Here is a 24,965-nt window from a genome sequence, read left to right on the forward strand (position 1 = left end):
ACTTACCAATAACATAAAACAATCACTAAACACTTTTTATGATATATGTATTATATATTGTATTCTTACAATAAAGTAAGCTAGAGAAAACAAAATGTTATGAAGAAAATCATAAGGAAGAAAAACTATATGTATTATTTATTGAGTGGAAGTGGATCATCACAAAGGTCCTTACCTTAGTCATCTTCACGTTGAATAGGCTAAAGAAAAGAAGCAAGAGAAAGGGTTGATCTTGCTGTCTCAGGGCTGGCAGAAGCAGAAGATAATCCACATATTAGCAGACTCAGGCAGTTCAAGCTCATGTTTTTCAAGGGTCAACTGTAAAGGTCAAAATATTAGGAGGGGGAAAAAAGCAACTTATAGAAAACTCTGCAGGAAAATAAAAACTTCAAAAGGAAACTATCATCAACATCCTCAGACAAATAGGAGAAGTTATTGTAATTTATTGAATAAAAACAATGTTCTAGCAAAAGGAAAACAATTGTAAAACAAGAGAGGAATTATAAATTCAAATTTGACAGCCAGAATGAAAATTTCAGCCGAAGAGTTAGAAGATAAATTTAGGGAAATCTCTTAGAAAGTAGAATGAAAAATCAAAGAGATGGAAGATATGATACAAAAGATAAGAAATATAGAAAATCATTCTAGGAGTTCATCAACTGAGTAACTAAAATTTCAGAAAAAGAACTTGAAAAATAGAAGAAAAAAGACAAAAGAAATAATCTAAGAAATTTCTCAGTACTGAAGGGCATGAGTTTCTAAACTTAAAATTTACAGTAAATATTCAGTACAATAGATAAAAATAAATTCACACTAAGTTCCATCATCTTAAACTTCAGAACAATAGACATAAAAGAGGGAGTTTTAAAACTTTTCAGAAAAAGGTAAAAATGATTGCTCAAAATACCAAAATGACTGTGGATTTCTCAACAGCCCCACTAGAAGCAGAAAGATAATGTAACAATGACTTTAGAATTCTGCAGAAAAAAATTATTTCTAGCCTAGAATGCTATACCTATCAAAGTTAACAATTAAATATTTGGGTGGGATACAAACATTTCAGACGTAAGTCTCAAAAGAGTTACCTGCCATGAGCCCATTCTCAGGAAGCTACTGGAGATCCTTTTGTAGTTTATAAGCATGATGATTGGGTGTTCATGTCTGTGTGTGAGATGTGCCCACCTCAAACCTTGTTGTGATGTTGGCACACTTCCCATCTGATGTGAAAAAGGAAAAAAAAAAAAAAAAGAAGAAGCAGCAGCTACTAGATAAGTTCAAAATTAGGAGGCAAAGCAAGAAAGAGGAAGATACGGAGTCTGGGAAATGAGAACATCAATCCAAGAAAGAGCAAAGGAAATCCCAGAGATAAAGGCGAAGGGAGATCCAAATACAGCCATGTACTCAGCCTAGAAATAAACTAGTCCAGGTTGGAGCAGCTCAGCAGGACGCAGGAAAGATGGTCAAGAGATGGCTTTGTTAGAATACCTGATGTGAGTGAGTGTATTGAGAGGAAATGTAAACAACCGAGGAGAAAGTTTGGAGTGAATTAGTGATAGAAAACAAAACAAAGGAAGAAAAAACCATAGAGCTATTAACTCCAGGAAAACCTAAAGATTGTGTGAGAAAATAAAAGTAAGCACATTTCAGCTGTGAAGAGTATTTATAGGGACAGGAAAGTATACACACCGAATATTAACCTAAGCAAAATTATGAAATAACAGTAGTGGGATAATGGGAGCATGGGGGTTCAGGGGTTCAGGAACTGTGCACGACGGGGCATGGTAGAAGTGGTAAAAGAAGGCTAAAATAGTGGGAGGCTAACAGTTAATGCTTAAGGCGTTAGGCAAAAAAGAAGGAGCACTATAAGTATATACCAGTGACATGGAGGCAAAACTAAAAGCAAGAGCTGAACGTGTTGATTGTAGGAAGCAGGAAATGATAGATCAAGAGAAGAGTCTATTGTTTTTCATTATGCCTTCTAAAATTATTTGACCCTGAAGATTATGTATGTGTATAATCAAAATTAAAACTAAATTTTAAAATAATCATGCATCAACAATAAATTAAAAGGATGATTTTAATTTGGCTTCTCTTTTTTATGTGCACACATAGACACACAGTGCCATTTGGGCAATACATTTTGCAAAGCCTCTAAATGCATGAAAATATTCCAGAGAAGTGTTAATGATGGCCTGGGCCAATCTGTCTTTTGTAAATAATTTCTCAGGCAAGTATACTAATTAGAGCTAAGATAGGCAAATGATACAACAAGCCACCAGTCAAGAGCATTTGCTGCTCATCTATTGAATATATAGCAATAAATATTCAACATTCTGTGGGGTAAACAACCAAGTGTAAGATATGGTTTCTGGCATTATGGATTTTATGATTCAATTAAAGACATGAAACATAAACTTTTGTAAAGTTAAATGACAGTACAAAATGTATAAATAAGGTTTATTTAAAAATTAAAAGATGTCGCAAGATAATACATGACTTTTGCTAAGTCAATGCCACGAACTACAGAAGTGTTATTGTTTAGAACAAAGAAAAGTCAGGATGCAGGAAATGGATCTCAGAGAAAAGAGATTAGAAATAGGTCTTGAAAAAATGGGCTGGGTTTGAATGAATGGAGGAATGGGGGAATTCCAAATGCGGATCCAGGAAAGGAAGATGTCCTCTTAGTACTGTGAAGAGATTACAGGTTTCAGAGCCTAGGCGTTTGTGTGAGAGCCTGCTCACCAGAATGGGATGGCAATTAGCCTTTGGCCTGAGGAAAGCAACTCGTTCAGAATAAAGTATTTCTATCACCGACAGTGAGGCCAAGAATCCAGTCAGATGTCCTGTTGGGATGTGTATCTGTCATTTTATGAGCTCAAAAAAACCCCAGGAATGGCTTCTAATCCATGTTACAAGTCCGAGTTCCCTGGAAACAGCAATTGCCTCTTAGCAAAATCATTAATTAGGGCACTGCTTTGATTCCATTGTGAATGATAAAAATATGTGCACAGACTTCTGTACTTTGATGAAAGCATCCGGGTGTGATTTATGGGGGAAGTGCTCTCCGGGGAACATAAATATGTAAGCCTTACATACTTATAAAGTTCAAATACATTACCTCTTCAATGGCTTTCAAAACTAAAGTGACCTCAGTTCAGTCAAATAAACAGGACAGACATGTAAATTAGCAAAAGAAGTGCTCAGACATTTATGCAAGGCTTAGATCCCACGATGAACAATATCTAGATCAGTGGGAAGTCAGAAGCATTCTATTCTGTACGTAGCTATCGCCAGACAAATCTAAACACTTGGTAGGCGCTCAAAAAAAACCTTACTGATCTTAAGTAATTAAAGGGGATCTGGTGGGCAGATACAAAAAGACAGAAGCCTCATCGTGAGGCAAGGCTGCTACCAGAGTCTTTCTAGCCAGTTCCAGAAGAGCAGGTGGTTATATCCACCATTGCCCAGAAGAGGGCAGCCAAGAGCTGCTCAGATGGAACCTTCCCGGGAAGGACACTCACCTGGCACCAGGGTAAATTGTCCTTTCCCTGCACAGAGAACAGAATCAGCCCAGAACTGATTGGTGAAGAAGTTTGAGGAGAAAAAAAGTAGGGGTGGGAAACATGGACTAAAGGCGTTCAAAACAGATGAAGAACCAGACCAAGAAGAATCATGGAGAATACAGAGAATGGAAAAGAAAGACAGCAGCCAGGGGTCAAAGGAACAAGGCACAGGAGTGCAGCAGCCCTGACCTTGCCACTCCCCTGCTCAGAAGATTTCAATGGCTCACTGCCATCCATCGCACAAACTTCTTACCCTGACATTCAGGGCCATGCTATAATCCTAACCCACCTTAAGAATCTTGGAATTTGCTAGGCTTTTAATCATACACTCAAGATTCCAAGCACACCAAAGTCTTTCTTATGACTTTCTTCCTCTGTGTCTTTGTTCCCCCTGTCCCTTCACTCACTGCTCTAAACAATGAGTGGCCACCACATGCTAGTCATGGGAGGGATACAGGATCAACCAGAAGAAGTGCCCACCTTCAAAACTGCTAGGAAGAGACAGTGCCATGTACTACCGTGAGGGAAGCAAGAGTGGATGGTGTGGAGAGAGAAGTGGCTAAGTCAGGCTGTCTGAAAAGGCTTCTTGGAGGAGGTGACCGTCCCCCTGAAATCACCTTGCCTTTCCTCTCCACTCATCTAAACCTTCGGCGCCTGCTGAAGGACCATCTGTTGTTTTCATCTGCCTGCCTGCCTTTTTCCCACTCCTGGTAAAATACTCCATCTCCTCCTTTAGGAAACTGCTCCCTCCTCCATCCGCCAGGTAGGCTGATCTGGTAATGTGGTTGATCATATTACCCCATCCTCTGATCCACAGCAGTTGGCTCAAGGAAGACCCTTCAAGACAGACTACACAGATGTCGTCCCTGGAGTTTTCCTCTCCATGTTGGAATCGAAGGAATAGCCAGCTTTCTCTTCCCCCTGGATTGGAAGCTGACAGGGTAGATTCCATGTCCCTTGCCTCATGGAGGATTCTAAGAGAATAAACTGGAAAGAGATGGAGCAAACTGACACTATACAAATCCCAGAATCCAGTTGCCCTGAATTAGGACAAGGCCCCTGCTCCACTGAGCAGCAAAAGCCCAATTCCAGAGCTGAGCCAAAGGAGTTTGTGTTTTAGCGGGGTAGCAGGTGTTTAAAAGGCCAGTGGACAAGCTCTGCTGTTCTGGCTCCATGACGACATCAAAGACCATTTTGTTCCACCATCCCTATCACATGACTCTCCTCATGCTCCAAGATGCTTGCTACATCTCTGAGGTTATATCCACATTCCACACTGGAAGGGCAGAAAGCATGTGCCCATTGAGTGTAGCCCTTTTCATCAGAAAAATAATATATTCCCAGAAAACCCAACCTGTAGCCTTCTGCTTACATCTCAATGTTCAGAAAAGTGTCACACGACCACCCCTCACTGCAAGGAAGTCCGAAGAGCTGAGTATTTTTAACTGGGCGTATTGAGACAACAGAGGAAATGCACATTGCGTAAGTAACTGGTGGTATCTGCTACAAGTCCTAAGTGTCTTTGTTTGCCTGCATAAACCCATAAATTCTCCTTTTTGCTTAAGCTAGTTGGAGATGGGTGTTTGTAACTTTCAATCAAAAAGCCATGGCTAAGACACCTGCCAAATGCCACCACCACCATAGAGCCTCCCAGATCTCACTACATCAGAATAATCTTGATGTCTTCAATTTCCAATGGTCCTTTTCTCACCAGCAGCCTGAGGAAGGGAAATCACAGGGACAGGGCAATGGCACCTAGGCAGCCAAACCCCACCCCAGCAGCCAAAACAGGCCGAAGAACCCTGCCAGCAGGATTCCCGGAATCTAGCTCTCTTCTCTCTCTCGCTTCACCTGCAAAGGGCCACAAAAAAAGCTGTTTCAAAGCCATCAGCACCATGAACCCAGCCACTGCTGTTGACCCCATACCCTGAACCCAGCAATAAATACTATCCAGGGCTTGATGATGGCAAGAAACGGGGAGACAGCGAGAGCCCTGATTTGCCACTAAAACACTTAAACATAACAGGATACGTCTACTGGATGAAGCACTGAAAAGGAATAAAAAGAGAATGAGGAAGCTCTGGATGCATTCGTGTGAAACACTTCTAAAACTGTTACTAAGAGGAAAAAGCTAACTGCAAAATGGTGGCCATATATATATGAGATCTATAGATAGCATGTATACATATACATATAAAATGATCATTTGTGATAAAGGAAAGAAAAATAATATCTGCACCAATATTTGTACCTGCAGAAAATATCTCTAGAAGGATATACAATGCAAGAGACTGGTACTTTTGGCTGCCTCCAGGGTGAAGAGCAGGAAGGCCACAAAATAGGAGGGCAATGTTTCTCTGTATGCTCTTTAAACCTTTTGAATTTTGGACCCTAGGAGTGAACTACCTATTTGAAAAAGAATGAAAATACGTTTCTGTAAGTAAACACATTACGGTTTGTGCTGGTATGTCTGGTATGTTTTGTTTTGTTAAGGCAAAACAATAGGAAGGATGAAATTGGCAAACTGGGCTGGGAAGAGAAAAGGAAAACAGAAAAATTAGCATCCATTTAACAATAAAATAGAAATAGCGTTTTGCATGAAGGGATGCTTTTCTCATATCTTGCTTAAGCATTTACAGACATCAGCTCATTCATCCTGTCTTTTCTACAAGCGGTGGAAAAATTGATTCAATTCCTTCCAGCTTAGAGCTGAGGAAAGGCCTAAAGAGCTGAGTCTCTGACATTGCCCCATTTCCCCAACCTGACCAGGCCAACCCGTCCTTGCTCAGTCTGTTTCCTGTGTCTGGAATCTCTCCCCTTTTTACTCTCTCCATTCCAAGGAGCCACTCCAACACCTACACAACTTCTCCATTGAAAATAGCTGTTCCATTAGACCAGGCATTGGCCTTTTCTGAAAAGAGTCAGGTGGTAAATATTTTAGGCTTTTTTTTTCGTGGCCATTCTGTCTCTGTCATAACCAGCCAACTCTGCTGTTGTAGCATGAAAGCAGTGATAGATAATACATAAACAAATGGGTATGGCTGTGTTCCAATAAAACTTTATTTTCAAAAACAAACAGGCTGTAATCCAGAACACTGACAACACCAAATGCTGGCAAGGATGTGGAGCAACAGGAACTCTCATTCATGGCTGGTTGAAATGCAACATGGTACAGCCACTTTGGAAGACAGCTTGGCGGTTTCTTACAACACTAAACATACTCTTGCCATATGATCCAGCAATTGCTGTCTTTGGTATTTACCCAAAACAGTTGAAAACTTATGTCCACACAAAAACCTGCACATGGATGTTTAGAGCAGTTTTGTTCACAATTGCCAACACTTAGAAGCAACCAAGATGCCCTTCAGCAGGTGAGTGAATAAATAAACTGTGGTCTATCCAGACAATGGAATAGTATTTAGCACTAAAAAGAAATGAGCTATCAAGCCATGAAAAGACGTGGAGGAAACTTAAATGCATATTACAAAATAAAGACGCCAGTGTGAAAAGACTACATACTGTATGATTCCAGCTACATGACACTCAAGAAAAGGCAAAACTATGGAGACAGTAAAAAGATCAGTGGTTGCCAGGGGCTGGTGGGGAGAAAGGGATGAAGAGGCAGAGCGTAGAGGATTTTTAGGGCAGTGAAACTACTCTGATGATACTACAGTGGTGGATACACATCAGTATACATTTGTCCAGACGCATAGAATATACACCATGAATGATCCAGCATGTAAACTATAGACTCCATGAGTGACAGTGATGCGCCAATCATCAGCTGTAACAAACGTGCCCCTCTGGTGGGGGAAGTTGATAATGGGGGAGGCTGTGCATGTGTGAGGGCAAGGAAAAAACGGGAAATCTCTACACATCCCACTCAGTGTTGCTATGAACCTAAAACTGCTCTAAAGATAAAGTCTATTAAAATAATAGGTGGTGGCCGTATTTGTTTACTGACCCTTCCTTTGGACTCCAGGGAAATTTGCCATCAGTGACCATGATTCTCTGCATTACTTTATAGTAGGTGGATGTGCCCTTTTGTTGCCCTCAGATGCAAACACTTTGAAGATAAAAACTGTCTCTTCTTATCCCATCCACTAGCCTGAATGTTGGTTGGATTAAATTGGCCTAAAGTGATGTAATCCAGCTGCCAAAGACGCAACATAGCTCATAGCTTTTTCCTTCCTGGGGCATGTCTGTCGCATCCAAGACCAGCCCTTTCACCACTTGCCCGCCATAGGCCCTGAAAAGCAATGTCCCTCCCTGCCTTACTATCCTGGGCACCTTGTTTCCAGAAGCTTCCAGATAAGCACAGTCGGAGTGCCTCCTCTAAGTGTTTGGTAGAGGGTGTGAATAACTTTTAAAGCAAAATTCAAAAACAACAGCATTCAAAAGCACCAAATTCCAATGCAGCATTGCTCAACCTGGCTGCCACATCTCCTTTTCTCACACATGGCCCCACTGGTTTGCAGTGTAATCAAATATTTATGTTGCTGTTAGTTTTTTGGCCCACCTACAATATTTCAAAAACTAGCATTTATTGAGCAGCTACTACCTGGCAGTTGCTCTGAACATTTTAAAGAGATGTCCAAGGGAAGAAGAGGGAATGTTTACTTTCCATTGTATAACTTACGGTGTGCTTTGAATTTTTTACTATGTATATTATTGTACTATGTACATAATTTCAGCTTATAGAGTAGGTGACTGGAGGATTTGATATGTCATTTCTGAAAATGTATATGTTCACATGTGAGGTCTTTCTGAAGGTGATTACAGATTCCTAACAAAATGTAGGGAAAAATAAATAATTTTTGTTTTGTACTTGAAAATTGCCAAACTGCATTAAATAATCTTGCTCTCTAAGATCCCTTTCTGTACTCATGTCATCGTACTTCCAAAGTCAAGGGTCTCTGTGCTCTGAGACTTGGAAATTAAAAAAAGATGCAGCTTTTCCTCAGCCCTTTGTCCACCCGCCTCCACCCTGGAACAGGCTGCCTTCTGCCCTGCCATCACTGCAGCCCGGCAGGACTGCTGTTCCTCTGGCTACCAGGAGGGGGAGTAGCGGTTCCCTTTCTCCGCTCAAGGGGCCTCGACACCCTGTAGGCATTCTCTGGGGTCCCTGAACCTAGGAGACTCTCCCCAGAATACCAGTTCTCCCGGTCTCCCTGGCAAAATCAGTGCTGCCCAAACGTCCCCGTGCTGCTGAAAATGCAGAGACGTGAAATCCCACTGAAGACTGTGTTGGAAGTTAGCCCAGCCTCCACCATGACTGCCACCCACCTTCAATCCCTGAAACTCTGAGGAAAATAAGTGAGACGTGTATTTTGACACACCAAAACAATGAGCGAAGCTGCCCCCACCCCTTAGAGCCATTGGGCTTTTTCCCCTGATGATGTGTCCCATCTAAATCTCATGTTGAGATGTAATCCCCAGTATTGGAGGTGGGAGCTGGTGGAAGGTGAGTGGATCACGGTGGGTGGATCCCTCAAGGCTTGGTGCTGTCCTTGCACCAAGGACAATAATGAGTGAGTGCTCAATAAGATCTGGTTGTTTGAGGGTGTGGCACTTCCCCCAACACACACTGTCTCTTGCTCCCGCTCCTGTCATGTGAAGCGCCTGCCCCCGCCTTTGCCTTCCACCGTGATTGTAAGCTTCCTGAGGCCTCCCCAGAAGCCAAGCAGATGTAGGCACCATGCTTCCTAAACAGCCTGCAGTACCGTGAGCCAATTAAACTTCTTCCCTTTATAAATTACCCAGTCTTGCATGGGCATGGTGGCTCACGCCTGTAATCCTAGCACTTTGGGAGGCCGAGGCAGGTGGATCACTTGAGGTTAGGAGTTCGAGACCAGCCTGACCACCATGGCAAAACCCAGTCTCTATTAAAATACAAAAATTAGTTTGGCACAGTAGTGCACACCTGTAATTCCAGCTACTCGGGAGGCTGAGGAAAGAGGATCATTTGAACCTGGGAGGCAGAGGTTGCAGCGAGCCAAGATCACGCCACTGAACTCCAGCCTAGGTGACAGAGCGAGACTCAGTCTCAAAACAAAACAAAACAAAAAGCAAAACCCAATCTCAGGTATTTCTTTATGGTGGTACAAGAACAGCCTAACACACCTGATTCAGTCCCGTTCTGCCAGAGCTTCCTCCACATCTTCTAGAGCCTGTGTTTGACCCTCAAAAAGTGACGAGTGTAACTGAGGAACTGCCTTGTTAAAATTTTACTTTAATTAATGTAAATTTTTAAATAGACAATTCAGTTGTCGAAAAAACATTATGTTTAGAACAATGCAGAGAAATGGCTCTATTGTTTCCATTGTAAATTTTATGAAATTGAAATATGGATCAAATATTTTCTATGAAAATTTAGAGCTCAGATTGAGATGTGCCATAAGTGTAAAATACATACCAGATTTTGAACACTCAATATCAAAAAATGCAAAGTATCTCATTCATAATTTTTTATAGTGATTACATGCAGAAACGATGTTTTAGATATCTTAGGTTACATAGAATATATTATTAAACTCGATTTCACCAGTGTCTTTTTTCTTTGTTTAATGTGGCTACTAGAAAATTTTTAATTAATGTGTGATTTACATTACATTTCTATTGGACAGCACTGTTCTAGGTGATCTCCCAGTTGTCCTATGCATTGGGAAATGGGCCAGAAATTTTGGCTGCTCCTGGCAGGCTTGCCTCCTAGAATTAACAGGATGGTATCCTCAGCACAAACTGCTCAGCTTTCTGAGGCTCGGGAGATGAAAGGAGAGAGAAAGGAGGCGCATTGGCAGGAAGAGCTGGGCCTGACTTGCTTGGAAAAGCCAGTCCTGGTGACAGTGACCCCCCACCCTGGGATGTCTGTGGGCCCACAATGTGCCCTCTCTTGGAAATCCAGGGATGATAAACACATGGTGCAGGCTCTCCAGGGACAGGCTCACAGAGGGATACATGCAGAGGCACAGGGATGTGCAGAAGCATCTATTATAATTCACCCAAGAAGGCCAGGAGTTCCCCAAAATTGAGGTGGCACCGAATGAGGTTGGCAGGGATTCAGACCTCTTTCCAGCTGGCCTCTGTAGTGGTTCTACAGAGTCTAAGGGTGACTGAATTTACTGTGAAGCCAGAAGCATAAACTTGGGCATCAGACACCCTCTCTGAGCCTTGGTTTCCACCCATAAAATTTTTTTTCCACCAAAAAAGCTTCTACTTTAAAATGCGGTAACTCAACACAACTGCCTTTTTCTCTACACAGCATTGGCAGAGTCATGGGGCTCCAATCAGGCCCAAGGCCAGGCCTTTATTTTTCTCCTAGAGAGCTCACTCAGGAGTTCATTTCCATGCCCCGTGCCCAAGGCCAGGTCTCCTTGAAACGCAGCCAAACACTCATTAAATGCACACAGAAGGGAGGGCCACGGGGACGGGAGGGCCCGCTCTGCTCAGCATGATACCAGCGCCGGGTGTGCAGCTTTCTGTGACCCATCTCCTCAGGCTGCATTTATTTTCCCTGCCTCTGGAGAGCACCTCCGTTCCAGAAGGCTCTGAGTTGGAAACGCACAGGATGAATTTGGGCACATGTCCTCAGTCACAAATGCCAACAGAATTGGAATATCCAGCGAAGTGCTTTCCAGGCTCCTGGTGCCCAGAGACCCGGGAAGCCAGAGAGTGGAGAGTCCAGGGGAGGAGGCAGAAAGAGCTGTGCAGTGGAAACCCAGAAACCCAGCTCCAGCCCTGACTCAGCCAATCACTAACTCAGCGCCATGGACAAAAGAATAATATCAACGTGCTCATGTGCATGTGTGTGCATGTGTGTGTGTGTGCGTGCGTGTGTGTGCATGCTGTGTGTGCATGCGCGTGCATGTGTGCGTGTGCGTGTGTGCGTGCGTGTGCGTGTGTGCATGCGTGTGTGTCACCATGTGCCAGGTCCAGAGAGGAAATATCACTGTGAATAAAGAAAGAAGCCCTTGACCTTCTGAGGCTTCCGCTCAATTATGAGACAACATGCACAGAAGGAGTGTAGACAAAGTGCAATAGCAAGATGACAACTTTACTCCAACTACAGGGACCGGACTGATTTGGCAAGGAGGCATTTGGGAGAACAAACAAGTGCAAAGTGCCCAGGAGGAGAGGCCAAGGAGGTTTAAAGGCGTCCTCTCGGAACACCAAGTTTAGTTGACATCTACCTCCTCTCAGCAACTTTCTACAGCAGTGAGTTGACTCCTCCCTATTCTCTGAGACATAAAGCTCATTCCAAACGGTTCAAGGTTTGATTGTTCATACTTATTGTTATTGCATTTATATTACCATCAAGAGCATTTGTGATGGTCTGCTACCAGGGTGCTTAGTGCGTGTCTTGTCTCTCTAATAGCACAGTCAGGGAATGTGTCCAGTGCTTTCTCTTATTCCCTGCCAGCCTGCCATACAATCTCTAGGTTGGAAGGAACCCTGGAAATCATGCTATCCAGTTCCCCATCTTCTCTCTCCCGGAGGCCTCTGCAAGACTGATAGGCATACGGTCTGCATCTTTATTCTGTGTTTGTGCAAAACAGGATATTAAAACAGGTTCTGTTTTAGTATCAGCCGGGGCTCCAAGACACCAAGAGTAACTGCACCCCATTTCTAAGGGAAGGTGGAAGACCACAAAGACTTACACAGGAGGTAGTCAGAAACAGGTTTTAGGACCCCAATCTATCCACCACCATAACTTTAAAGAATTTGGAGGCCAGGCACGGTGGCTCACACCCGTAATCCCAGCACTTTGGGAGGCTGAGGCGGGCAGATCACAAGGTCAGGAGACCGAGACCATCTTGGCTAACATGGTGAAACCCCGTCTCTACTAAAAAAAAATACAAAAAAATTAGCCAGGCGTGGTGGCGGGCGCCTGTAGTCCTGGCTACTCAGAAGGCTGAGGCAGGAGAATTGCGTGAACCCGGGAGGCAGAGCTTGCAGTGAGCTGAGATTGTGCCACTGCACTCCAGCCCGGGTGACAGAGCAAGACTCCGTCTCAAAAACAAAAAAAAAAGAATTTGGAGCTGGGCTGGGATTAGACAAGGATTTGGGGAGAGAGCTGCCAATCCCTAGACTCCCCACCCTCCTGAGGAGAGGCTGTTTCTTCTCACCTCAAGCCTAGGTGAAGCTGCTTCCATGGGACCTCCTGGGAGACTTGCAGCATGTTCCCTGATCATGGGAGACTCCATGGATTGATATCTGGTTCGCCCTGAGAAATCTAAAGGGCAAGAGATGGCAGCATGCCAGTTGCTCTGAGGATGGAGTGAGATGAGGTGATTGTGTTGAGGGAGACTTGCTTTTCCCGAGTTTGTCACGGCAAAGCATGTGTGAGTTTCCTACGGAGCAGAACTGGCCTAGGAGGTGCAGCGCCAGATGCTAGGGGGCGAGGGAGAAGCAGTGGAGGAACGGTCAGAAGAGATGCATGCTCCCAATCAAGCAAAGGCAGATAAGGGGCGGTGGCTGCAAATTACCCATGAAGGAACCCATGAGGTGAGTCATCTGTCAACCCCAGATGGCTAGAACACCACCAGTGGAGTGAGTCTCTTCCCACCCGCCTTCCTCCTCTCTTCCCCCCTTGCCCTAGCCAATCCTGGAGAAGCCAAGGGGTGGGGGGGTATGGGAAATGGAAGCACCAGGTGACAAATATAGAGGCGCACAGCCCCACAACCCCTTCTCACTGCAGGTGCCAGCCTAATACAGCAAAGCTGGGAGAGGGAGGAAATTTTCATTTGCAATGTCGATGGGAGGATTTGGGTCCTTACCCTGGAATGGGCATATTAACTACCAATGGAGACTAGGTTTTGTGGCAGAAGTAACTGGATGATGTTTTCTTAGATAAGAGCGATAAAGACGTTGTAGAACTTGCCCCACTTTCATCAAGGAGCAGAATAAATACTGCAGAACAAGCTTGACAAGACAGTGGGAGACCAAAAATACGATTCATTTCTGTTGCATCCTACAAGTCCCTGCTTGTTCAATATGATGGTGTAATATATACACAATTTCCAAAATTGGGATCATATGCTACATGGTATTCAAATCTTTTTTTTTTTCTCAAAGAATAATATATCATGAAGTTTTTCCCTTGGAAGAAAATATTCATCTACAAGTCGAACATACCACCATCTGGACATGCTGTAATTTATTTGCCCAATATCATATTCAATGTTTGCTCTTGCAAATCACACTAAAATCAAATATCCTATGCATAACTCTTTGTTTGATTTGACATATTTGATTCCTTCCTAAGGATAAATTCCAAGAAGCGGAATTGCTAGACTAATGGGTAGAAACCTTTTGAAGGCTTTTTATCTCTATCATCAAAGAGGTGCAGGAAACACGTTTTCACTAAGTAGGAATGAGTTGTCCAGAAAAGGCCTGAAGAGTCTGGATACGTCCTGCAGTCTGTGTAGCCCCACTCAGGTAGGCAGGGAAGTATGACGGTGACTATCGAGGTTATTCCACAGCTATGTAAGGGGAGCGAGAATCACACCTGAACAAGCCCACACTGTTTTTGCTACTATAAGACACACATACAGAATTCAAGTGATAGTCACAAAAATAACACTCATGTCGATGCATCTTTTCCTGACTCCCCCAAGGGGTTAATTTCTCGGGGAGGCAGCATGGAGTATGGTCAAGAGCATGAATTCAGACAGCTTGGCCTTAGCTCTACTGTGGACTAAACATGTTACTGGAGCAAGTTACTTCTCTCTGTCCTGAGCGTCCTCAGACATAAACGTTCCAAATTCAACTAATCCCTGAAAATGCTTAACCAAGTGCCTGGAACTCAGTACATGCTCAATAAGTGGTGTCATTAGTTGTCATTTTCTGGTCTTAACTTTAACAGAAGAACTGAAGCCAAATCAGCTAAATCCGTGGTTCTCAGTTGGGAGTGATTTTGCCACGTGGGGTATATTTGGCAATATCTGGAGACATTTTTGATTGTCGCAGCATAGGAGGGAGAAGGTGCCACTGGTATCTAGTGGGTGGAGGCCAGGGACACTTCTGAACTTCCATGCACCAGACAGACGCCCACAGCAGAATGTCAGTAGTGCTGAGTTTTGAGAGTCCCTGAGCTAAACCATCCCTGGTGCTCACCTGGGTGCCAGCTGTCACATGCTGATGAGCACTGCATTTCTGTTTTGTGCAATGACATCTCTGTGTGGCATTTCCCTCCCACTATCTCCGAGGTCACCTGGTATACCGAATGGGTAGGACTGGCCACATCCCCTGTCTAGCACTCACAGTATGAGAGAATAGAGACGAATCCAGTTACCAGGGGCATTCGCAGGTTTCTGCTACAGTGATGCTGTATATCAATTACAAATCTCTGAGGCACACAAAATAAGCACCTATTTGTTGCTCATAGCTTTGAGAGGTGGTTTGGACAGTTTGGCTTCAGGTGATGGGTCAAGTTCAGAACTGCCCCATCTTCATGTTCAGAATGCATCTCATTCTGGAACCCAGGCTGAAAAAGACCCCAAGACTGTGGGTTCTTCCCATGTTGAAAGTCCCAGAAGGGCAAGAAGAAACAGCAGTGCCTCCTGAGGCTCAGAACTGGCTCAGTCCCTTCAGCCATGTTCCATTAGCCACAAGCCATTTGTGACCCCTGTTACCTGCAGGATAACATGCACATGGCTTAGGCCGCACTCAATCCTTTATTAAAATCAGGTAGACTGTAAATACATATGCTCTTTAATCGTTTTGTCTTTAGCAGAACATAAAAGGGCCTTATTGTTCATCTCTGCCAAGTTCTGGCCAGTGATCAATAAGCAGAGATGTTGTATGGAACATGCTGAATGACGCTGTCTCAGGGACAGGACAAGTCTTCTTCCATTTCTCCTTCCTGCTGCCTGGGATCCAGATGTAGTGGCAGGAATTTTAGCAGCCATTTTGGACCTTGAGGACGGAAAGTATACATGGCAGAGCAGAAAGCGTAAGGCTCTTGGATCTCTGATAATGCATGGAGCTGCCTTAGCAGCCCTGTACTTACTACCCATCTCCAAAATATTTTATATGAGACAACAGACTCTTGCATGTTTAAGGCTTTGAGGTTGAACCTCTCATTTATAAACAAACTTGATTTTAAAACATACCTCAAGGATTCCCTGAGTTCACTGGCTGAACACACCTTCATTTCAGTGTGTTACACATTCACTTCTCTATCAGCAATTCTGGTGTTCCCTACCCAGCCTAAAAGGACCGAATATAAAACCTCTCACATCCAGGTCAGTCTTTGCATTAAGGCTGCCAGTCTCTTTCTTCTGAAAACTTTGGGGGTGAGGGAGGGAGAGATAAAGTTTTACCACCAAAGAAGTCACTAACAAAGTGCCAGGAAATTTTTATACATCCAGTTACCAATCACCGGTAACAGGTGAATTCTATCATCTTTCTTCTGGGCAATATTAACATTTTACATTTTGAAACGGAAGCCCTTGAGCACAGCTGTTACCCTCCACTGCCTCTGGAAACTCCTCTCGGTTCACACAGAAGACTACCCTTTACCTCCCACTCCCTCCCCAAACCTTAGCACTCACAGCCATCCTTTGTCCACTTCTGTCTACTTGATATATGCCAGTTCCTCTGGCTGCTGTCCAACTGCAGCGCTGCTGAGCTGAGCATGAAAAGCCCCCAAATGATCCTGCCCCACCCTCTCTATGAGAGTCCATGCATCAAGTCCTTTAATCACTTACTCTAATTCCCCTTATCTACACCTGCCTCACACTAATCCAGTATCTCGGTGGAACAATGAGGCTTCCAAATAGAGGTAATTTCTTCCACTGCCCATTCTCTGCATGGCCAGTGAACTGACAGAGTCATAAAACAGGGCAGAGACACAGAGTGCCTCCAGGGCAGTGGTTTCCAGGGTGTTTTGTTTTAAACATGGAACTCTTTGTTAACATGAAATCTTAGGTAAAGCCAAATACGCAAAGCGGTTAAAGACAGAGCCCTCCAAATGGAAGGGAGATGGTGGGAGCAAGTTTGAAGGGGACCCATCCCCACTGCCGCCCCTCAACAGTTTTGAAGGGAACCCACAGAAACCCAAGTCTCTGAGTCTGAATGCTCTGACTTCTTCCCTCTGCTGTAAATGCTCCTCTCCCAGGGGTTTGCTCTGATCATTTCCTCATTCCAATCAAGTCTCTAGACAATGTCACCTTCCCTGGCCACTTACCTAAAGTAGCCCCCACTCCACATCACTCTCTATTCTTGCAGGCTGCATTAGTCTTGTGTCAGCTCGAGAATGGAATAAGAAATGTAAACTTTGCTGGGTGTGGTGGCTCACACCTGTAATCTCAGCACTTTGGGAGGCCGAGGTGGGTGGATAACCTGACCTAAGGAATTCGAGACCAGCCTGGTCAACATGGTGAAACCCCATCTCTATTAAAAACACAAAAAGTTAGCCGGGCATGGTGGCAGGTGCCTGTAATCCCAGCTCCTTGGGAGGCTGAGGCAGGAGAGTCTCTTGAACCCAGGAGGCAGAGGCTTCAGTGAACTGAGATCATGACACTGCACTCCAGCCTGGGTGGTGGAGTGAAATTCCATCTCAAAAAAAAAAAAGAAAAGAAATGTGAACTTTTATTACAGGGAAACACACATGAGAAAATGAAGGGAGTGAACTGGGACTGGTGGCGAGAGCTGTCAAATGGCAGTGAAGATCTGCCCCTAAGTGAAGGAGAGAGGGAAGGAAAAGAGGGTGGGAGAGAGGAAGAATTTCAGACTAGAATACACTTCTACAGAAATTCCAGCAAGGCCTTCAGAGAGTACTCAAGCCAAAGTTTCCCATCGAGAAATCCCAAGTCTGCCTCAGTGTCCCTGCGACACTGGGACATTGAGGGGAACCAGTCTCAGTGCAGACACACTGATGCATTCCTGAATGCAGCTGCCAGGGTCTCCAGTCGCTTTCACGCTCTGCAGCATGAGATCCCAGAGGCTCGTTCTCGTAGCTACCACAATTTTCCTTCATAGTGCTTTCACTATATGACATTATATTTAGTATTTATTTGTTCATTATTGTCCCCAAGCTAAAATGTAAACTCTATGCCAACAGGGGTGTGCCTGACTTGTTCCCTGCAGTATCCTCAGCTCCTAGAACAATATCTGGCAAATAAAAGGTAAATATCTGTTGGATGAATGGGCAGGCAGAGGGATGTTTTATGGGCTGCAAAGGAGTTATAACACGAAGAAAATAGTGTAAAGATCTCAGAGTTGTATTGTTAATCAACAAGGAAAACAATGGCATCTTTTCATCTTGGGAAACATCTTGGAGAAAGAACAGACTGCAACTGAGAGGGCTTCAGGAACTCTGCTGCCCAGGGGAAGAGACAGGATTCACAAAAGTGAGGGCAATTCTGCCATGAGCTTGAGTGTATCTGGTAGTTTGTTGTCAGGGTTGCAATTCATCCAGGCTGAGAGGTTAAAATTTACTTTCCTGAAGCTAAAGGGAAGCCAGTGGCCATGAAAAAATGAAAATACAATCTAATCTCCTCTTTAGAAAACAGAGAGACAGAGACAGAGAGAGACTGGCCTTCTTTTGCATGTGATCATTAGTGATCTAGGTATGATGCTATCCCCATAACATCCTTCACCCCGCCCTGCACAAACCCTCCACCCTGAGAGCACTGTTCTTTCCAACTCTGAGATCTAGATCATGTGAAGATCTGATTCCACTACCTAAATTTCAGTCAGAAGATCTGAGAAGACTCAGACTTATGTTAACAAGTGTGTAGAAACGTGAAAGGGGAATGGCTTCTCTGTGAGTCAATATTGGAACCTCAAGTGATTTTTTCCCCTTTATTAAGAACAAAAGAGGTTAGGTGCAGTGACTCACACCTATAATCCCAGCATCTGGGGAGGCCGAGGTGGGAGAATGGTTTGAAGCTAGGAATTTGAGACCAGTCTAAGCAACATGGTGAGACCCACCCCCAATCTCCAAAAAAAAAATTTTTTTAACTAGCTGGGTGTAGTGGTGCACACCTATAGTCCCAGGTACTCTGGAGGCTGAGGTGGGAGGACCGCTTGAGCCCAGGAGGTGAAGTCTGCAGTGAGCCATGTTAGCCCCATTTCACTCTACACTGGGTGACAGAGCAAGACCTCGTCGCAAAAAAAAAAAAAAAAAAAAAAAGAACAAAAGAGCCCAAATGCCGTAAAAGAATGTCTGCTCTTAGTTTATAGAGCTTTCCAAAATACAAAGGCTTCCTTTGGTATGAAAAATTCAACGAACTTGTATTACAAACCATAAAATTAAATGTATGTACTTGAAGGACTGGGACTGCCAAATAGATTCTTCAAAATGGCTTTGCATTTTTGATTTGCTGCACCATTTTTAGTTAAAGCTGGTGCAGTGCTCTAAATATCCCAATAAAATTGGAATCTCATAGACCTCCAAAAGGCTAATGGTGACCTCCAACTTTTAATAAAAGAGCTGAGGACCAAGGGAAGACCAAGGGGTTTGATGGATTCAAGATCATAAAAGCAGCTTTATTTGTCTGCCTACTGACCCCGGGGAAGAGGTCAGAGAAGGGGCTGCAAGGATCACAGCAAGAAAGGAGACAGGCCCAGCATGGACGAGGGGGACTGTGAGCACCCCATCATCCCTTCCCTTCTCCAACCAACGCACCACACTTTCATCTGACATACACACTGGGCTTGGTAGTAAGCTTTCACGTAAAGAAAAGTCTGAATAAACAATTTGAGTAGCACTAGTCGATTCCACTAAGCTGATGTAACACTTGTAACAGATTCTTCATTCCCATAAATCCTGGGGTGTTAGTCATGTAACATTCCCTGACATATTTTCCACCCTCCAACACTCAGGGGCTATCTCCAAAATGGGACAGATGTTATCTGGCACTCACCCTTTACTGGAGCTCTCAGTGGAAACATTATGCAAAAAAAGAGTATTTCAGTGAACATTTACTGAATTCTGACTCTATGCTAGACCAGAGAGTATAAGATCATCTATCCCCACAAATAACTTACAGAATAATAGAATAGAAAGTGCACACGCAATGTGAACAAGTATGCTGAATCATTTAGAATATGTTTGTCTGCAAGTAAGAGAATACCGCCCCCACCTCCCCACACACACACACAAAAAATGTGACTTAGGCATCAGGGATTATTACTATATCTCACATATCCAAAAATCTGGGGGAGAATGTTCCCAGGTTGGTTCGGCAGTTCAGGAATGGCAGGGATCCAGTTCACCACCTCTATGATTCTCTTGGCTTTCCCCCTCAAAGCTTCAAGGTGGCTGCTGTAGCTCCAACCATCACATCCTCACAAAACTACATCTAGTGGCAGACATGAAAAAGATCATTCCTTTGTAGTCATGGAGGAAAATTTTCTCCAAGAGTTCCTTGGCAGATTTCCCATCTTATCTCTTTGAGAATTAAATCACATCCCCAGACTTTAGCTATAAAGCAGGTTGGGAAAGAGAATATCAGGTGTTTTCAGCTTTCATTGAGAGAGGCAAATTCTGCCAGCAAGTAAGCAGGAGAAGGAATGGTTGTAGGTGAGTAATCAACATTGTCTGCCGTATACGTAAGGGGCAATGACAGAGAGGCATAAAGCAGGCCATGAGAGAATGGAGGAGGGGCACCTGTCTCATCAAGAGGAGGCTTCCTGGAGCTGGTGACACCTGAGATGAATATTAAAGAACAAATGGGATTTAATGAGATGAAGATCATGATAGAAAGGATAGAGTGGGCTGAGGTCCCAGGTAAGGGGCCAACATAAGCAAAACCATAGGACTGTAAAAGAACACGATGTGGGCACCAACTTAGTGTCACTACAGCATCTAATGACAGGAAACGAATCTTGTGAAGTGTCAGAGGCCTGATCACAAAGGCCTCCAGGGCTGTCTGCAGGAGCTTAAACTTGCAACATAAGCCAAAGGTTGCAAACTTGGAGGCTGGAGGCTAAATCCAACCTCCAGACATGTTCTGTTTGGCAGACACTTGGGGCTTGCATTCTGAGTATGAATGATTGGAGGCAGAGCATACTCTAGGGCTGAACACTGGGTCCCCCCTTTTCTATTATCTTACACCTGAACTGTTTCCCTCAGTTATGCCATCAGCCTGCTCCCTCAAGGCTTTTGAGTTCACACTCCTGAATAGTCTCTGGAGAGCCATTGAGAGGTCTTACACAGAGCCATAGCACTACCTGTTCTGTATCTCATATCATTCCTTCTGGCAGCATCGGGAAGTTGGAGTTATGAAATTGGAAATAGGAAGACTAAGTAGAGGTATCTTTTTCAGGACCGTTGGTTGCAAGTGTCAGAAACCTTACTCAAACCTGCTTAACTTATTTAAAAAGATATGTTAGTTTCATAATTTTAGAGTCCGGGATTAGTTTAAGCCTCAAATATGGTTAGATCCAGGGGTAACATGATGACAGTATGTCTCTCCATCCTGCTTTCTCATGTCTTGACTTTATTCTCAGCCAGGCTCTCTGCTCATGAAGAACATGGTCCCTGGCAGCCCCAGACTACTGTGATCCTAAAAGTCAATTGTCACCAAGAAAGGAGAATATCTTTCCTGATAATTCTGACAAAAGTCCCAGGTTAAATGAGATGGCATGTGGAAGAATAAGTAAATACATAAATAAACAAACAAAAGTACCATGGAAGACTTTGATTGGCCTGGCTGGGTCATGTGACCATTCATGAGCTAAAACACAGTGCTCATATAAGGAGAATGTATGGAACAGGACAAACAATCACCAGAGGATGGAACTCTAAGGATGTGAAAGGCTGAACAAAGGAAAAGAAATCTATGAAGAAAGGGTGGTCAGAGAATTAGGAACAGAATCAGAATCAAATGATATCCCAGACACAAGGAAATAAATAATTAACCTGAGTGGGGAACTCTTTCAAATTCAACTAAAGTATACTTCTTAAAATTTTTTTTTAAAAAACTGTGACGTATTGGATTCATAAAATGTTAGAATCACTTTTGGCGGAGTTGTGGGGACTTGGGGCAGGTTGAGGAGTTCGCAATGGATTGAGGCATGCATAGAAAAAGGAAAAGTAGAAACAAAACTGTAGATGACCAAAGAAATGCAGTTGAAAGAAACAGAAATAGAGAGGTTATACAGAAAAAAATAGGATCAAGGTAAGATATTTTTGGCTGTAAAGCATTTGAATTAGCAGGTGGGAAGGAAGCTTGAAAATAAAGAAAAGGGAGTTACTTTTTAATTTTTTCTATTATTTATTTAATTTTTTTTAGAGACAGGGTCTTGCTCTGTCACCCAGGCTGGAGTGCAGTGATGCAATCCAAGCTCACTACAGCCCCAACCTCCCAGGCTCAAGCAATGCTCCACCTCAGCCTCTAGAGTAGCTGGGACCACAGGTGTGCACTACCACACCCAGCTAATTTTTTTTTTTTTAAGAGATGAGGTCTCACTATGTTGCCCAAGCTGGTCTCCAATTCCTGGGCTCAAGTGATCCTTCTGCCTCAGCCTCCCTAAGTGCTGGAACTATTGGCATGAGCCACCACACTTGGTCAACTATTTTAAAAAGAAAGATTGAATTACAAATAATATAACTACTAGAAGCATCAAGTCAAGATATACGGCAGCTGAAAATTCCTGAGGCTTGTCTAAATTCCCGTTTATGATGTCTTTCACCTTCATGGTGATGGAAGAAGTAGGATGCCCTGCTAGCACCTACTATAGCCATTCATTCATTCATTCATTGATTCAATGATTATTAAGCCACTACCCGGCTAGGCACCATTCCAGGTGTTAGTGATCCAGCAGTGAACGGAATTGACAAAAATCTGCTTCCATGGGTAATAAACGCCCCCTGACACCCGATTCCTGGCTCTCCCACCTTCTACAGACTTGATCCATGCTCTTGGCTTCCAGCTCTTTCTGGGTCCTACAGGCAGATGTACCCAGGATACCAGGTGCCATCTCTGGCAGCTGAAAGTTTGGTTCTCTGGATTGTTCCAAACTTCATTGCTTTTGCAAGCTGCTCACTCATCACCTGACAAAGGGTGAATACAGTCACATCTTTCTACTCTCGCCATCTTTTTTCCCTTTCTTTTAGAACCTAGAGGAGGACAGAAAATAGCAAAATTTTCCCCACCTGAAGCTGCCAGTAGAATTCCCAAAATAAGATTAACTTCTCTAGATGACTCACCTAAAAATCTCTCCACACTTCTCTTGTGCTGCTGAGAAACCAACCAAAAGTAGCTATTATTCTGGAATGTAGGTGAAGATCAAAAGTGGACATCGAACTTGCCAGAAGCAGAGAGCAGGAAGACTAGAGAGAGTCTGCACTCAGACTACCCAGGTTCCAATCCTGGTGTCCTCACTTACCAGCTTTCGACACCAAAAAGGAGACACAGATGGAAATCCACCCTGCCCAAGAAGCAGCTTCCCACTGGAAAATGGTAATAAGAGTAATAATAGCAGGTGCATCAAAGAGCTGTGAAAATGAGATGCAATCATTCATTAAAGTGCTCAGCAAGGGGACCACATGGGCTGAGAGCTGAGGTGAGGGTGCATTGCCACGTGAAAGTTGGGGACTACAGCCAGAATGCAAAAGGATAAATCCAGTGTTCATTAAATGATGCTGAGAAATTTTCTTACCTAATACACGCTCCTTCTGACCCACTCAGCCTGAACATTGAGAGGCCGGAAGGTAAGATTTCCCTGTCCACTTCAGAAACTGAGGTTGGTACAATTAGTTCTTTATTCTTCATTCCTGAGGCCAATTGGCTTCAAGAAAATCTATCTTTCTCTTAAAAACAACTCAGTGTAACCATTAGGTCAAAATTACAGCTAAAGATTGAGTTCCTGCAAAATGTCAAATAAAATGTCTTACCATTTGTGACAAACAGCTGTTGCCTTCTTCTCCAAGATGGAATCAAAGGATCTTATTACCTTAAATGAAAATGACTAAAGCAGAATTATTTTCCTTTTAATCTTTTTCCCCCTCCATGGAAATTTACATAAGAAGGAGCGGTAATCCACTCCTTTCCGTGTGTCAGAAAATCTCCACTCTTGTGGTCTCCATGGCAGCAACTCCCAACCTGAGGCAGAGGCTGTTTCACCCCGCAGAGTGCATTGGACTTTTATCTGGTGAATGAAATCAATGCAGACAACCACATCGGATGACTCAAACTTGGGGTTATTTCTGATTTTGAATTCCGTGTGTGTTTTGGCTCTCTGTGTTGGTCAACGGCGCCAGATGAATTCAAATCTGCCTGTTACTTGATGTTGTGGTGAAATGGCCTGATAAGCCCCCTGGTGTTTTGAATGCTGGCTCTTGCTCTACACCGATGATGATGCATTTTCCAGGTTTCTAAGGGGGTGATGCAACTGACTCACTCTCTGGGTCAGTGGGGACTTGCCCTTCAAGCTGTTCTGGCAGCAGTGGGCCACTCTTTCTCAGCTTATCTTTTTGTGATGTACTGAAACACACTCACCTGTGGCCACTGAATAGCATTAAGCCCATGGTGGATGAGCTATTGTGAAGCTGAATTAGCACAGGCAAATGGGATTTAAACCCGTGATCTGCCCTCATGAGCGGGAACCAGTGGAGTGACCGTGTCCGGCACTCTCAGGGCTAGGTCAGGCTTTTCGGAAATGGCCATTTAAAGTCTCCACTTGCTTCATGCTGTGAAAGACTCTGTTTAGAGGGTGAAAAGACAACCTGCAGACTGGGAGAAAATATTTGCAAGCCACATATCTGACAAACGTTTTGTGTCTTCTCGAATATATAAAGAACTCTCAAAACTCAACAGTAAAAAAAAAAAAAAAAAATCCAATTTAAAAAATGGCTGAAAGACATGAACTGTTATTTCACCAAATACGATAGGCAGATGGCAAATAAGCAAGAAAAGTTGTTCAATATCGTTAATCATTAGGAAACTGCAAATTAAAACCACAATAATATATGCCTACACACCACTTAGAGTAGCTAAAATTTTAAATAGTGATAATATCAAATGCTGGTAAGGATGCAGAGACACTAGATCTCTTACACATTGCCAGTGGACATGTAAAATGGTACAGCCACCATGGAAAACAGTTTGCCAGTTTCTTACAAAATTAAACACCATACGACCCAACGGTCATACTCCTGGCATTTATCCCAGAGAAATCAAAACTTATATTTGCACAAAAACCTGCATATAAATATTCATAGGATCTTTATTCATAATGGCGAAATACTCGAGGAGGAAAACCAAATGTCCAATAGGCAAAAGATGGAACAAACTCTGATACCTCCATACAATGGAATACTACTTAGCAACAAAAGCAAATGAATTCTTGGTACATGCAACAACCTGGATGGACCTTAGGCATTATGCTTAGTGAAAAAAGCCAGTCTCAAAAGGTTACATACCTTTTGGATCTGTTTCCACTTATCCA

The 24,965-nt window shown here is 43.5% G+C and overlaps 1 long non-coding RNA gene and 1 other non-coding gene across 2 annotated transcripts; one reads left to right on the top strand and one right to left on the bottom strand.

The window, feature by feature from the left end:
- Nucleotides 1-200: 200 nt before the first annotated feature.
- Nucleotides 201-23,638, bottom strand: LOC111550200. Its single transcript, XR_002733962.1, has 4 exons — nt 23,413-23,638; nt 22,905-23,013; nt 1,086-1,217; nt 201-318 (listed from the first exon to the last, which is right to left on the bottom strand). It is a non-coding gene; the product is annotated as an uncharacterized LOC111550200 (long non-coding RNA).
- Nucleotides 1,120-1,223, top strand: LOC111551750. The gene has a single exon (XR_002734451.1). It is a non-coding gene; the product is annotated as a small nucleolar RNA U13 (small nucleolar RNA).
- Nucleotides 23,639-24,965: the final 1,327 nt, after the last annotated feature.

This window comes from Piliocolobus tephrosceles, chromosome 7 (assembly GCF_002776525.5).
Source record: "Piliocolobus tephrosceles isolate RC106 chromosome 7, ASM277652v3, whole genome shotgun sequence".
Classification (NCBI taxonomy): domain Eukaryota; kingdom Metazoa; phylum Chordata; class Mammalia; order Primates; family Cercopithecidae; genus Piliocolobus; species Piliocolobus tephrosceles.